We start from the raw sequence: 16502 nt of genomic DNA, 5'->3' as shown, positions 1-16502 counted from the left end.
ATTGGCTTTCTCTGGGAAAAGGAGCTGGGAAGGCAGGGTGAAGGGTAAGACTGTACTTACTTTCACTGTATATCCCTTTTTACTGTTTGGATTTACCATATGCATGTATTTTTTTAATTTTTTAATTTTATTTTTTTATATAGCAGTTTTTATTAGTTATCTATTTTATACATATTCGTGTATACATGTCAATCCCAATCTCCCAATTCATCCCGCCCACCTCCCCACCGCTTTCCCCACTTCGTGTCCATACGTTTGTTCTCTACATCTGTGTCTCAATTTCTGCCCTACAAACCAGTTCATCTGTACCATTTTTCTAGGTTCCACATACATGCGTTAATATACGATATTTGTTTTTCTTTCTGACTTACTTCACTCTGTATGACAGTCTCTAGATCCATCCACATCTCTACAAATGACCCAATTTCGTTCCTTTTTATGGCTGAGTAATATTCCATTGCACATATGTACCACATCTTCTTTATCCATTCGTCTGTCGATGGGCATTTAGGTTGCTTCCATGACCTGGCTATTGTAAGTAGTGCTGCAATGAACATTGGGATGCATGTGTCTTTTTGAGTTATGGTTTTCTCTGGGTATATGCCCAGGAGTGGGATTGCTGGGTCATATGGTAATTCTATTTTTAGTTTTTAAAGGAACCTCCATACTGTTCTCCATAGTGGCTGTATCAATTTACATTCCCACCAACAGTGCAAGAGGCTTCCCTTTTCTCTACACCCTCTCCTGCATTTGTTGTTTGCAGATTTTCTGATGATGCCCATTCTAACTGGTGTGAGGTGATACCTCATTGTAGTTTTGATTTGCATTTCTCTAATAATTAGTGATGTTGAGCAGCTTTTCATGTGCTTCTTGGCCATCTGTATGTCTTCTTTGGAGAAATGTCTATTTAGGTCTTCTGCCCATTTTTGGATTGGGTTGTTTGTTTCTTTAATATTGAGCTGCATGAGCTATTTATATTTTTTGGAGATTAATCCTCCGTCTGTTGATTCGCTTGCAAATACTTTCTCCCATTCTGAGGGTTGTCTTTTTGTCTTGTTTGTAGTTTCCTTTGCTTTGCAAAAGCTTTTAAGTTTCTTTAGGTCCCATTTGTTTATTTTTGTTTTTATTTCCATTACTCTAGGAGGTGGATCAAAAAAGATCTTTCTGTGATTTATGTCAAAGAGTGTTCTTCCTATGTTTTCCTCTAAGAGTCTGGTCTTAGGTCTCTAATCCATTTTGAGTTTATTTTTGTTTATGGTGTTAGGGAGTGTTCTAATTTCATTCTTTTACATGTAGCTATCCAGTTTTCCCAGCACCACTTATTGAAGAGACTGTCTTTTCTCCATTGTATATCCTTGCCGCCTTTGTAATAGATTAGCTGACCATAGGTGTGTGGGTTTTTGTCTGGACTTTCTATCCTGTTCCATTTATCTATATTTATGTTTTTGTGCCAGTACCATGTTGTCTTGATGACTGTAGCTTTGTAGTATAGTCTGAAGTCAGGGAGTCTGACTCCTCCAGCTCCGTTTTTTTCCCTCAAGACTGCTTTGGCTATTTGGGGTCTTTTGTTTCTCCATACAAATTTTAAGATTTTTTGCTCTAGTTCTGTAAAAAATGCCACTGGTAATTTGATAGGGATTGCAATGAATCTGTAGATTGCTTTGGGTAGTATAGTCATTTTCACAATATTGATGCTTCCAATCCAAGAACATGGTATATTTTTCCATCTGTTTTTGTCATCTTTGATTTCTTTCATCAGTGTCTTATAGTTTTCTGAGTACACATTTTTACCTCCTTAGGTAGGTTTATTCCTAGGTATTTTATTCTTTTTGTTGCAGTGGTGAATGGGATTGTTTCCTTAATTTATCTTTCTGGTCTTTCATTGCTAGTGTATAGGAATGCAAGAGATTTCTGTGCATTAATTTTTTTTTTTTTTTTTTTTGTGGTACACAGGCCTCCCACCACCACGGCCTCTCCCACCGCGGAGCACAGGCTCCAGACGTGCAGGCCCAGTGGCCATGGCTCACGGGCCCAGCCGCTCCATGGCACGCGAGATCCTCCCGGACCGGGACACGAACTTGCGCCCGCTGCATCGGCAGGCGGACCCCCAACCACTGCGCCACCAGGGAAGCCCTGTGCATTAATTTTGTATCTTACAACTTTACCAATTTCATTGATTAGCTCTAGTAGTTTTCTGGTGGCACCTTAAGGATTCTCTATGTATAGTATCATGTCATCTGCAAACAGTGACAGTTTTACTTCTTCTTTTCCAATTTGTATTCCTTTTATTTCTTTTTCTTCTGATTGCCATGGCTAGGACTTCCAAAACTATGTTGAATAAGAGTGGTGAGAGTGGACATCCTTGTCTTCTTCCTGATCTTAGAGGAAATGCTTTCAGTTTTCAACATTGAGAATGATGTTTGCTGTGGGTTTGTCATATATGGCTGTTATTATGTTGAGGTAGGTTCCCTCTATGTCCACTTTTGGGAGAGTTTTTATCATAAATGGGTGTTGAATTTTGTCAAAAGCTTTTTCTGCATCTATTGAGATGATCATATGGTTTTTATTCTTCAGTTTGTTAATATGGTGTATCACATTGATTGGTTTGCCTATATTGAAGAATCCTTGCATCCCTGGGATAAATCCCACTTGATCATGGTGTATGATCCTTTGAATGTGTTGTTGGATTCTGTTTGCTAGTATTTTGTTGAGGATTTTTGCATCTATATTCATCAGTGATATTGGTCTGTAATTTTCTTTTTTGGTAGTATCTTTGTCTGGTTTTGGCATCAGGGTAATGGTGGCCTCATAGAATGAGTTTGGGAGTGTTCCTTCCTCTGCAATTTTTTGGAAGAGTTTGAGAAGGATGGGTGTTAACTCTTCTCTAAATGTTTGATAGAATTCACCTGTGAAGCCATCTAGTCCTGGACTTTTCTTTGTTGGAAGATTTATAATCACAGTTTCAATTTCATTACTTGTGATTGGTCTGTTCATATTTTCTATTTCTTCCTGGTTCAGTCTTGGAAGTTTATACCTTTCTAAGAATTTGTCCATTTCTTCCAGGTTGTCCATTTTATTCACATAGAGTTGCTTGTAGTAGTCTCTTAGGATGCTTTGTATTTCTGCGGTGTCTGTTGTAACTTCTCCTTTTTCATTTCTAATTTTATTGATTTGAGTCCTCTCCATCTTTTCCTTGATGAGTCAGGCTAAAGGTTTATCAATTTTGCTTATCTTCTCAAAGAACCAGCTTTTAGTTTTATTGATCTTTGCTATTGTTTTCTTTGTTTCTATTTCATTTATTTCTGCTCTGATCTTTATGATTTCTTTCCTTCTACTAACTTTGGGTTTTGTTTGTTCTTCTTTCTCTAGTTCCTTTACGTGTAAGTTTAGATTGTTTGAGATTTTTCTTGTTTATTGAGGTAGGCTATAAACTTCTGTCTTAGAACTGCTTTTGCTGCATCCCATAGGTTTTGGATCATCGTGTTTTCGTTGTAATTTGTCTCTAGGTATTTTTTGATTTTCTCTTTGATTTCTTCAGTGATCTCTTGGTTATTTAGTAATGTATGGTTTAGCTCCATGTGTTTGTGTTTTTTATGTTTTTTCCCCTGTAATTGATTTCTAATCTCATAGCGTTGTGGTCAGAAAAGATGTTTGATATGATTTCAATTTTCTTACATTTACTGGGGCTTGATTTGTGACCCAAGATGTGATCTCTCTTGGAGAATGTTCCATGTGCACTTGAGAAGAAAGTGTAATCTGCTGTTTTGGGGTGGAATGTCCTATAAATATCAATTAAATCTATGTGGTCTATTGTGTCATTTAAAGTTTGTGTTTCCTTATTAATTTTCTGTTTGGATGATTTGTCCATTGGTGGAAGTGAGGTGTTAAAGTCCCCCACTATTATCGTGTTACTGTCGATTTCCTCTTTTATAGCTATTAGCAGTTGCCTTATATATTGAGGTGCTCCTGTGTTGGGTGCATATATATTTATAATTGTTATATCTTTTTCTTGGATTGATCCCTTGATCATTATGTGGTGTCCTTCCTTGTCTCTTGTAACATTCTTTATTTTAAAGTCTATTTTATCTGATATGATTATTGCTACTACAGCTTTCTTTTGATTTCCGTTTCATGTGCATGTCTTTTTTGAAAAAAATTCATATAAAGTAAAAAAAAAATAGAAATCCTGCTTAAATGGACATTTATATCATGTTCTTGGTTGGGACAACTGTAAAATTGTTCACTCCCCCACCTTATCTATAAATTTAGTGCAATTCCAATAAAAATCCTAGTGAGATTTTTTACAGGAATCTGGCAAATGAAAGTTAAAATATCTATGAATAAATAATCCCCTCAAACTAGCTAAGATAATTTAAGAAAGTGAAGGGAATTCACCTATCAAATATTAAGACATGGTATTGAGCCAACAAAACTTAAAAACAGTGTATTTCTGGTAAGGAAAGACAAAAAGACCAAGGGAACAGAACAGAGTCAATATATAAGGCCAGGAATGTGCACGAGGGCTGAGTCACACAGAGGTGGTATAACAAATCATAGGGGAAAAGAAAGATTATTTAATGGATGATAGAAAAGTGGTTGGCTTCACAGAAGAAAAAATAAAAATTTGTCTCCACTATACACCATACACAAAAATAAATTCCAGTTGGATTAAAGGTGTGAAACATTTTTTAAAAACCTATTAAAAGGAGGAAAATTTCCTTAAAATTTCTTAAAAGAAGCCTCTCAATTTACAAGTGGATATATAAGTATGCCAAAATTAAGTAGTTTCATTCAAAGAAAACATAATGGCAACGTTAACACATAGGTAACTGACTGGGAAGAGATATTTACAATATTGAAAACCAATAAGGGGAAAAATAGCTACAGAGAACTTATGCAAACCTGTAAGAAAATAAAGAAACAGGAATCAATAAAAGAAAATGGTCAAAGAATTTTCATAAAGAGATTCTCAACCTCACCAGTAATCAAATCCAAACTGAAAAAATAATGTTTTTTTTATCCAATAAATTAAATAAGATTAGGAAGTTGGATAGAACCAAGTGATGGTGAGGATGTGAGGAAGGAAGAACCCAAATGTACAACTCATGGAGTGTTAATTGGTGTGGCCCTTTTGTAGGTCAATTTGGCAGTATTTAGTGAAGTGACAAAGTCCACATGCTATTATCTAGTAATTTCATTCCTAGATATACTCTAGAGAAAGTTTTTAATGGTTCACAAGGGAACTTCACAAGTAAGTGTTCATTGTAGTGTTGTTTGTAGTGGCAAAGTTGGAAACAATTATTACTATGCAATAATGGAGAATACTAAATATTTCTCATCAGTTATAAAAATGCTAAATACATTGCAATAGTTAAGCAGTTATAAAAAAGCAAACAGGTGTCACTTTAAGAAAATGATACTTCTATAAAAGTCTAAATTTATAAAACAAATAAAAATTTGTATTATTAAAAGATTCTTTTAATTTATATCAGGATAATGGAAAAACTTTTATTAGAAACCAGAATACCTGACTCCACTATTCAGGAGCTACTTGACTTCAGGCTAGAATCTAGCCTAGATACTTAATCTCTTCAAGCCTATTCCTTCATCTGTGAAGTTTTTTTTAACTGGATTTATAAAAACAGAATTTACACATAACTAAAAGGGAAATATGCTATATACAGAAAAATCTATTTCTGGATCAATTACTTTCAAGCAAGGTAGGAGGTAGAATATATATATTAAAACATTCTGGAGAATTTAAAGATAGGAATGAGAGTTAGCTATGGGAAGCCCCTATTTTCTCTTTAGAATAAACTCATTACTTCTCTCAGGAAGGAAATGGTCATAGTTTCAGGATAAGTGATATTTATTACCATACAAAGTAGCTCAAATTTGGAAAAAAATTTAAATGTATTTTGTAATTTTAATCAGTCAAAGGGCGGAATGGAAATCTAACTTTGTAAATAGAATATGACTCAACAGTCAAAGGGAAGGACATCTATCTCCAAATCCATCAAAAAAATTGTTTTAGTTCATTCTTCTGCACTTGTTGGTCAGTTAAGCATTAGGTGCTTGATGGTATTGTTCAGATCTTATGCCTTTACTATTTTTTTTTTTTTTTACATTTCCTATTGATGCCTGAGGAAGGGGGGGGTGTTAAAATTACCAACTAGAATTATGGAATTGTCTATTTCTTCCCTCAATCTACCTATTTTTGCTTCGTGTATTTTGAAGCTTTGTTAATTAGAAGTGTATACACACTTATAATCGTCTTTTTGATATATTGACTATTTTATCATTATCAAATGTTGCTCTTTATCTCTGATAATTCTCTTTGTCTAGAAATCTACTTTATATAATATATAGCCACTCCAGCCTTCCTATGCTTATACTTTGTGTACAACTTTATCTATCCATTTAATTTCAACCTATCAGTGCTTTTATATTTAAATTGCATCACTGGTAGACAACATATAACTGAGTCTTACTTTTTAATACATCCCGACAATTCTTGCCTTTAATTAGATTGTTTAGTCCATTTACATTTAGAGTAACTATTGATGTGGATTAGGTCTATTTTAGTATTTGTTTTGTCTGTCCCATCTGTTTTTTTGCTCCTTCATTATTCTTTTCTTGATTTCTTTGGGATTGCTTGAACAATTTTTAGAATTCCATTCTAACTGATTAACTTTAGCAAAACCTTTAGGGTTTTGTGTGTGTGTGTGTGTGTGTGTGTGTGTGTGTGTGTGTGTGTGTGTGTGTGGTTGTCCTAGGGCTTACAATACACATCCTTTTCAGTGTTTTTAAAGTTAATATTGCACCACTTCACGTAAAATACAAGAACCCTACACTCCCCTTCTTATCTTTAACCTATAATTGTCATATGTATTTCATCTGCATGTATTATAAACTCCATTATATAACATTATAATTTTTGCTTTAAAGTTATATATTTTAAAGATATTATGTGGAAAAAAGCCATTTATATTTACCTTTCCGGTGTTCTTCATTCCTTCCTGAACATTCAGGTTTCCATCTAGTGTTATTTCTCTTCTGTCTAAAGAACTTCGTTTAACATTTTTTTTAGTACAGGTCTGCTGATGATAAACTCTCTTAGTTTTCTTTTAAATGAAAGCGTATTTATTTCGCCTTCATTCTTGAAGGATTTTTTTTTTTTTTTTATCGCAGTGCGCAGGCCTCTCACTGTCGCGGCCTCTCCCGTTGCAGAGCACAGGCTCCAGACGCGCAGGCTCAGTAGTTGTGGCTCACGGGCCTAGCCGCTCCGCAGCATGTGGGATCTTCCCGGACCGGGGCATGAACCCGTGTCCCCCGCATTGGCAGGTGTATTCTTAACCACTGCACCACCAGGGAAGCCCTTGAAGGATATTTTTATTTCATTTCATCTTGAAAGATATTTCTAGATAGATAAAGAATTATGGGTTGACTTTTTCTTTCTTTTCTTTTAGCACTTTAAAGATGTCATTTCACTTGATTCTGATGAGAAGTCAGTAGTACTTCAAATCTTTGTTCCCCTCATATAATAATATTTTCCCCGGCTACTTTCAAAACTTTCTCTTTGCTTTTGCTTTTTGGTAGTTTGACTCTGCTATACCTAGATGTGATTTTCATTATAGCCTGCACGGGCTTCAATGAGCTTCTTGAATCTGGCTATTTATGTCTTTCACCAAATTTGGGGACATTTTGGCCATATTCCTTCAAAAAAATTTTTTATGCCCCATTCTCTCTTTTCCTTCTAGAACCCTACATGTTAGATCTTTCAGTATTACCTTATAGGTCCTAGAGGTACTGTTCATTATTTCATTTTACAGTATTCTTCCTCTCTGATCTTCAGATTGAATAATTTCTATTGATCTAACTTCAAATTCACAGACAGTTTCTTCTGTTATTTCCACTCTGATCTTAAGGCTATCCAGTGAAAAATTTATTTCAGACATTATACTTTTCAGTACTAGAAGTTCCTTTCAGTTTTTAAAATCTCTTTACTTTTCTGAGATGTTCTATATTTTCATTCATTACAAGGGTGTTTTCTTTTAAGTCCTTGAGCATAGTTGTGAGATCCGCGTTAAAATCCTTGTCTCGGGGCTTCCTAAGACAGTGAGAGGCCCACGTACCACAAAAAAAAAAAAAAAAAAAAAAAAAAGTCCTTGTCTCGAATTACAACTGATTCATCCTGGGCTAGTCACCATTGATTGGTTTTGGGGTTATATTTTCATACTTCATATGTCTAGTAGTTTTAGATATCATCCTGGACATAGTGAATGATGTACTGAGCATCTCTAGAGGCTCAGTTCTGTTATGTTTCTCTAAAGAGCAGCAATGTTTTTGTTTTGGCATTCTGTTCACTTGGCTGAACTCAAACTCTAACTCAGTGCAGTGCTCTTGGCCTTATCTGGGCTGCCTGGCCACACCTTGCACATGTGTGGTTTAGGAATTAGCTAGAGATTTGGGCAGTTTCCACACAGACTTTAAGGCTCCCTCTCTGTGACTCTCTTCTTTCTGGGATTTCTCCTCCACTTTCCATTTTTGTTCTTTTAATTGCCTCTTCTTCATCTCTTTGGTGAGGCAAGGATTCCCACCCTAGGGTTATGGGAATGGCCTAATACATGACACCCAGCACTTGTCAGGTGAGACTGATGGCAGTTTACTAGTCACGCATACTCATAGCCTGGGGGAGGACACCAGACACCATTCAGGGACACATGAGGGTTACACCAGAGAACACAGTAAACAACCAGGTACTGAGGGAGGCAGATTTTGTAGTATCAAGGTAGTCCCTGGTTCCTGTCGGGGGATGGGATTGGTTTCTTTGAATAATTCCACAGGCTTGCAGGGAAATGAAACCTGCCACTCAGGTACAAGCAGGAAATGTACCTGGTCCCCGAGACAAGAAGGGTTGTTTGGCTAGGGGATCTCAGGACCATGGGAGCAGATGGGGAAGGGAACTTGGTGTTAGGCTGTTCATAACATTCCTGATTCTACCAGATATCAAGGAAGTACATGATATTAATTCTAGGCCCTGTACCACACTGTGGTTGCCCTGGTCTCCAACCTCTGGCTCTTCGAGCCAGTATATCTGCAAGTTTCTAAGTTTAAGTCATCCTACAAAACTGGGCACTGCAGGCTGAAGACATAAAAATAGGAAACGCCTTAAGTGCCATTTCATTCTTCCAAGTATTGACTTCCCTCCAGAATTTGCCTTCTTTTGCTTGCTTTCCAGTGCCTTTTGGTATTTTTAAAATATTTTATCCAGAATTTATAGCTGTTATTTGTAGGAGGGTGAGGGGACCTATCTGGCTAGTACCAGAAGCAGAACTTTCAAAGTTCATTCTTAATCTTTGGCTGTAAGCAGTTTAACTAAATAGCTGAAGAAATACTAGATATGATTTATTGATTATAACAGGAGTTGGGTGGAGTCTTTGGAATGATAATATAAGAGAATATTAACTCATAGCCATAATTAATAACTGTAGGGCTCAAAAAATATTGTTACATAGAATACTTACATTTTGATTTAGTGCAAATTTTGATTCCACACAAATAATTCAGTCAAAGTTCTGTAGGACTCAGCACTCATCAGATAAAATCCAGAAAAAAATGTTTTTCATTTCATTTTTTTTTACATACTGTGAAAGTACATATGAAGGAAAAAAAGCAAAAGCTATTATTTGACAACATGGTCCCATATTTCTTCTTAAATATGCACCATCTTCCATAAACCATGATTGACTCCTACAAATTTTACTCTCTTTTTCTGCCTTGCTTCTACATTTATTGCTAATTTGATTTTATTTATACTTATGCCTGTAGGCATTTTCCTAACACTCTATATATGTGTTCTATATCCCTACAGAGACTATAAATGTCTCCTGGACATGGACCAAAGATTTGATTTGGTTTAAATCCATACATAGCACATACTTGCATATGTTGATTATTCTTTTTTCAGTGAATCTTATCAAGACTCGAATGGACAAATTGGGTTTTAAATTTCTTCAGAACTTTATATATGGTCATTTCCTTTGGTGATCCCAGAATCACTCACAAGCCTCAATAGCAGGTTATAAACATGCCTAAAACTTATTACAGCAAAGGAGAGAGAGCAAAACCAATGGGAAAAAGATGCATTGGGGAAGTCCAGAGAGGTCAGCACAGGCTTCCAATGTTCTTGGCCTGAAGCTGCAAGGAATTCTCTCTGTCTAGCAGCAAAACTACAGGCATGCATGGAATAGCTTTACCTGAGGAAGCCCATCTGAGTCTCAGGGTCCAAGGCTTTTATGGGGAGCTATTAATGTCCACACATTCTGCTATACAATCAGCTATGGCAACTGAGACTCAGGACCCCAACAATGAAACCAGGTGTATGTGTTGTGCAAAGCAACCTGACAAGCCAGTATGGCGTGTTCCATTTCTCCAGGTGTACACAACAAAATTGTCACTAACATAAAGAACATTCCACAAGCCAAATTCCCAGGGTTGGCCGGGTCAGTCATGGTTTCCTTGGAGACATGCAAGGAATAAGCAACCAGACCTGCTGCATTAACTCTTCCTCCCAAGGGTCTGTCCATCCTTGCTATCCCCTATTACCGACTCCCGTCTTACTAATAGAAGTGATACAAAGCTAGCTAAGTCCTGGCTTGCGGCAAAATATTTTTAAGACCACTGCACATCTAAATCATTTCCTCTTGTCTCTCTACCCTTCGCAACACATTCCCAGCCTCCAGTTTCTATGGCTGGCTGTTCTTTACAGACAAGCAGGCTACATCTAGGAAGCAATAGTTTATGCTGTTTGGAAGAGGAGGCCTAAAAAAAACCTACAGGGTTATGAACCTTGTATGATTTAAATCTGTATCTTTCCCAACAAACCTGCTCTGCTTCCTGGATCTTCTATTCTGCACAACATTGCTACCACCTCCTTATGGCCCCGCCCCCTAAAAACAGTCACTAAACCCAGTTGATATTACCTCCTGGAAATTTCCTGAATCTATCTCCTTCCTTCCACACACCCTCATTTCCCTGTTACTCCCTCCTGGCTTCTCCTTCCCGCTCCCCACCCAAGCCATTATTCATTACAGCAGAGTTGTCACTCCCATTCTTACCTAGAAAGCAACCCACCACACACCGAAGAATAATTTCTGAAAAAGATGCCTTATATGAGGTATTGTAACCACTCAGGTCACTATGTTCAATTTTTTCCTGTCTGTTTCCCGTGTGTTTCCACTAATATCAATTTTATTAAAAAATAAATTCCTATCCTAAATTGAAAACTATGTCCAGTGGAATGGAATCAATTTCTTGGAGTTCTTCAAGCCACGCAACAGAAATAATAATAGCTGCTTCCTGTACCTCATCCTCCCTTTGCCTTATGACATCTGGGCTCTTCTCCCAATCTTTTTCCTTCCTCAACTGCTATGTTCAGATTCCTCTTCATTAGATACTTCTGCTAAATTTCAATCCTATAGAGAAGACCACAGCTCACTAAGAGACATCAGGGAAGGACTCCTTCTGGGGTGGACACAGTTCGTAGTTCCCTTCTGAGGTTGTAGGTACAAGTTATAGATGGCATGAACACAGAACATTAGCCTGAATGTGAATTTTTAAAACACTTAACTCATAAAAATGATAAGAGGTATTCCATCTTATCCTAAGGTATTCAAGCTAGATCACACAAAAATTCAGAAAGCTCTTAACAAGTTGAGGGCTATACTGAATGAGAAAAAAGCTACACATAACTTCTCCTAAAATGCTAAAAAACTTCACAAGAACATGTATTTCTGAGCCAAAACTGCCTAGATCAGTTTCTAAAGTGTGACGTCTTCAAAAGCTTCAAGATTAACAATGTGGTATTTATTAATTTTATTTTTGTGTAACAATATATTTGCAATTAGAATGCTAGTATGTAAAGTATAGACATTACTAGCAGTAGCAGCAGAAAAATTCTCAAAAAAGTGAACTAAATCTAAATATTGAGTGTATTTACTCATGTGCTCCTTTCCCAGTGGGTAGTATTCATATGCATTTTGTTATTGCAGAATGTACGGAAAGCTTTTTGCTTTTTTTATATTAAAAATAAAGTTTAAATTTTGTTAAAGCAATACGTGTATCAAAAAAATCAAATGTGCAAAATGATATTTGTGAAAACTAAGTCTCCCTCCAACTGCAGATCCCCAGGCTCTAAATCAGAGGCAACTGCTACCATAGATAACACTGGACTATTCTTCCAGAGATATTTTACCTGAAGAGTAAAAGTTAGGCATACTCTGAAGCTAACATCAAGGAACTATATTCAATATCCTGTGATAAACCATAATGGAAAAGAATATGAAAAAGAATGTATATATATGTATAACTGAATCACTGTGTTGTACAGCAGAAATCAACACAACATTGTAAATGAACTATATGTCAATAAAATAAATTAAAAAAAAATAAAACTAACATCATGTAAGGAAGTCACTAGGCTCTTTTGCAATTATTTTTGAATCAACATGCCAGTCTCCAAAGATTATGTTAGATAGGCTATTAGTCCAACCCTGTATTACAACTGTATTTTTTGTTATGCATAAAGGAGTAACAAATAGTTTCTGTAGATATAATTTAAATATCATGGTCCCTAAACTTTAATTCTGTTGTACCACCACCGTTAATGGCTGAAGTAATCATTCCTTTCTCTGTTTCTTCTATTTTCCCATAACAGTAAGCTTTTTAGCCTCTAATACTTTCCATAGAAATTGTTCCCCATATCTTTTATATCTTTGTTTTTTTAATCTCTCTAATTCTAGTACTTACTTTCAGCAGGTAACAGAAGAAAGTATTTCTACTGTCACTTTCAGGCATTTCTTCAAAGTCGTCTCCCTGAAGATGTCATTTCTGTGACCAAAGGGTATTATGCTAAAAGATCTGGAATGTATACCACAGTTAGAACAAGCAAAAGATGCCACACCGTGGCTGCAGATAGATAATGAAGAACACAACCTGTTATCTCAAGCAGAAAACAATTGAGGGCAGTCTAGAAAACAAAAGAAAATGAGATAAATTATTTGTTAAATATTTCTAAAATGTGGGTCTTTTATTTTATAGAACCAGCACATTTCAAATTACTTGTAGGGGCTTCACTGGTGGCACAGTGGTCAAGAATCCGCCTGCCAATGCAGGGGACACGGGTTTGAGCCCTGGTCTGGGAAGATCCCACATGCGGTGGAGCAACTAAGCCCGTGCACCACAACTACTGAGCCTGCGTTCTGAAGTCCACGAGCCACAGCTACTGAAGCCCGTGCGCCTAGAGCCCAAGCTCTGCAACAAGAGAAGCCACCGCAATGAGAAGCCCGCACACCGCAACGAAGAGCAGCCCCCGCTCGCCGCAACTAGAGAAAGCCTGCGCGCAGCAACGAAGACCCAATGCAGCCAAAAATAAATAAAATAAATAAATTTATAAAATTACTTGTAGCAAAATAAGGTTTTAACACAATTTTGCAGAAAGATATATTGAATAAAGCTAGATATACTGGTTCCCATAGATAAGAGTCAGAGAACTCCAATTTACGGAAATAAATTAGATAAACAATTTTTTAAAATTTACCCTCAGAAGCTAAATCAATATTCACCAAAGTGCTGGATTAAATTAACCTTACCAAGAGCAATTAATGTAACAACAGCTCCAATAAAGCCTCATTAAGTAATCAATTAGAATCATTACAAGGAACAAAAGATTCAGCAAAAAGCTCCTGGCCAGTAGCATGAGTTTTATTTTTAAAAGGCCATTCTTATTTTAACTAGAGCTGAAGGCATAAGGCATTTGCCCTTGAAAATAAATGTCTAAAGGATACATGATTTCTAGTACTTTTGATTTTATGATTATTTTGGAAATTATTGTTCAGGAAATTTTGATTTTCCTTTAGAGGTAATTTTGTCAAATTTGCTGCAAGACTTCTCAGAAAAAGTAATTTTATAATATCCCAAGTTTTTGTTTTTTCTATGGGTACTTTTCTCCTTTCTAATGATTATCAGCTAAGATTAACTAATATTTGTTTTACTCTTAAATTTTTTAGTGTACCCTTATTTCATGAATTGCTGTGTGACCCTGGACAAGTTACTTAACTTCTCTGGGTCCCCATATTATCACCTGTAAAAAAAAAAATTGGTCTAGAGGTGCGTTATAATAGGGATTCTCAACCTCTTCCCCATCCTTCCCTACAGACATGATGGTTACGATGAATTAACATCAGCAGCAGTGGCTCATCCAGCTACTCAGTGAGGCTGCCTGTTGCCTGCTCTCTCTTCCTTTGAGGGAAATCACTGAACTAAGATTAGTTTTAGCTATACAAAGTCTGAGTCTATAGTGATCAGAAGACTAAAAATGACCATCTGAAATTGTGCAACCTTGAGATGAAGTTTTTTCTTTGCTTTTCTCTTTTTTTAAAAATAAATTTATTTATTTATTTATTTGGCTGCGGTGGGTCTTCGTTGCCGCACGCGGGCTTTCTGTAGTTGCAGCGAGTGGGGGCTGCTCTTCGTTGTGCTGCGCGGGCTTCTCATTGTGGTGGCTTCTCTTGTTGTGAAGCACGGGCTCTAGGCGCGCGGGCTTCAGTAGTTGTGGCGTGCAGGCTCAGTAGCTGTGGCTCGCGGGCTCTACAGTGCAGGCTCAGTAGTTGTGGCCCACGGGCTTAGTTGCTCCGCGGCATGTGGGGTCTTCCCGGACCAGGGCTTGAACCCGTGTCCCCTGCATTGGCAGGCGGATTCTTAACCACCGCGCCATCAGGGAAGCCCCTTCTTTGCTTTTCCTTCATCCAACCTCTATTTATTCAGCACTGTGCAGGGCTCTGATACAACAGACACAGTTCTTGAATAAAATTATCTTTTTGAGGTTCTTAGTAAAAAAAAAAAAAACACATAATTTAAAGAGGATGAAGTCTATGCTAACATGGCTTTCAACACCTTCCCTCTTTACCACCCTTCCCTGTCCCTTTGATGAAATTAATAGGAAAATCTCTACAACAAATTAAGAGTAGCATATGACAGGCATTGTACCAAGCTTTAATCTCAAACTTGCAAAGGTAAGAGGTCAAAGCTTCAGTTTACATGTTTTGGCTACTCCAAGATTCTAGGCTATTGTTGGGTTTATTGATTATCTACAAAAACATTTTAAGGTAAGGTAGCTCACTAAGATAAAGGGGTATTGACAAGGACAGAATGTGCTGGCATCTCTTTTATCACACTTATGGATCAAGCTATTACATTATTTGTACAGGATAAACTATTTACACCTACAATATCAACCATTTAATTTTAGATTTATTGTTTCACCAGCAAAATTAGACTAGAATTTCAATTTTGAACATTAGTATAAATCTCTCTTCCCTAAATTTTAAACCCTTTCCCCTGCTTTTAGGAAACATAATTGCATAATTCAAACTCCTTTAATACTGTGACCTAGTTCCTCCTCTTGATGTTATAAACGGCTCATGTAACTATGGTAACCATCCAGGGAAAATTGAATGTTTTTCTGGTCAGCAATATGCAAAGTATACCATACGTGTTATTTTTCTCTCTGGGATAACCAAAGTGGATAATACGTGTTTGCTCTTCTTCTTGGTTATGGGAATGACATTTTATCATACTGAAAATTCTATGACTATAGACCCAGTCATTCACAGTACCTTCATTAAAACGTTTAGGATCCTCTTTTGCTGTTAGTGGTCATTCTACTTGCTGCACAGTACTGTAACCCATAGATTGATTGTATACACCCATCTGCGCTGCCTACCTCATAAACTAAATGTACAGGCTAACAGTACCCATATTAGCAATATTCCATCTCGAGAATCTGGTATTTTCTTAACTTTGTCCTTTAGTCCTAGACAAAGTGTTTCCTTAAAACAAAAAACTAAATGGAATCATCTTGGGAGTATACTTAGATATCAAGAAGACCTAGTTCCAGTCTTTAGTGATTTTATATGTCTTCTTTTTAATTTTTTTTCTACAATTAATGTGTACTACTTATGCAATAAAGCAATCAAAAATGCTTTAAAAGTGAGCTCAGTGGAGATGTAGACTGTTAGTATTTGTGGTTATTGTTGTCGCCTATTGTACTAATGAATTGATTTAAAGTTTCAGGTTTTTTCAGCACAATTTAAAATGCTTGGACCTTCTAGAACAAATTACACTCTAAAGCAAATGTCTAGATTTTTAAAGGATTTATTTATTTGCATTAGGTACAATTACATTTCTACAGTGGGCTATCAGTTGGTGACCTTTCAATATGAGGATTTTGTTTAAAGTGATTTTCTTGAATTTCCCTACATTTTGAACAGTGCTTTTTAACAATCCAAATATCTTCCTTAGAAAAAACATTGCTATCTGCTTCCCTGAATTAAACAGGGAATTAACTACCTTTTACTAGTTTAGAAAAGACCTCATTAACCAGATGCAGTGTGGAATTTGTTTAGATCCTGTTGAACAAACCAAGTGTAAAATAATATTAA

Source organism: Stenella coeruleoalba (genome assembly GCF_951394435.1).
Source record: "Stenella coeruleoalba genome assembly, chromosome: 21".
In the NCBI taxonomy this organism is placed as follows: domain Eukaryota; kingdom Metazoa; phylum Chordata; class Mammalia; order Artiodactyla; family Delphinidae; genus Stenella; species Stenella coeruleoalba.
The sequence above is the reverse complement of the archived record's forward strand: the minus strand, read 5'-3'. Positions refer to the sequence as shown.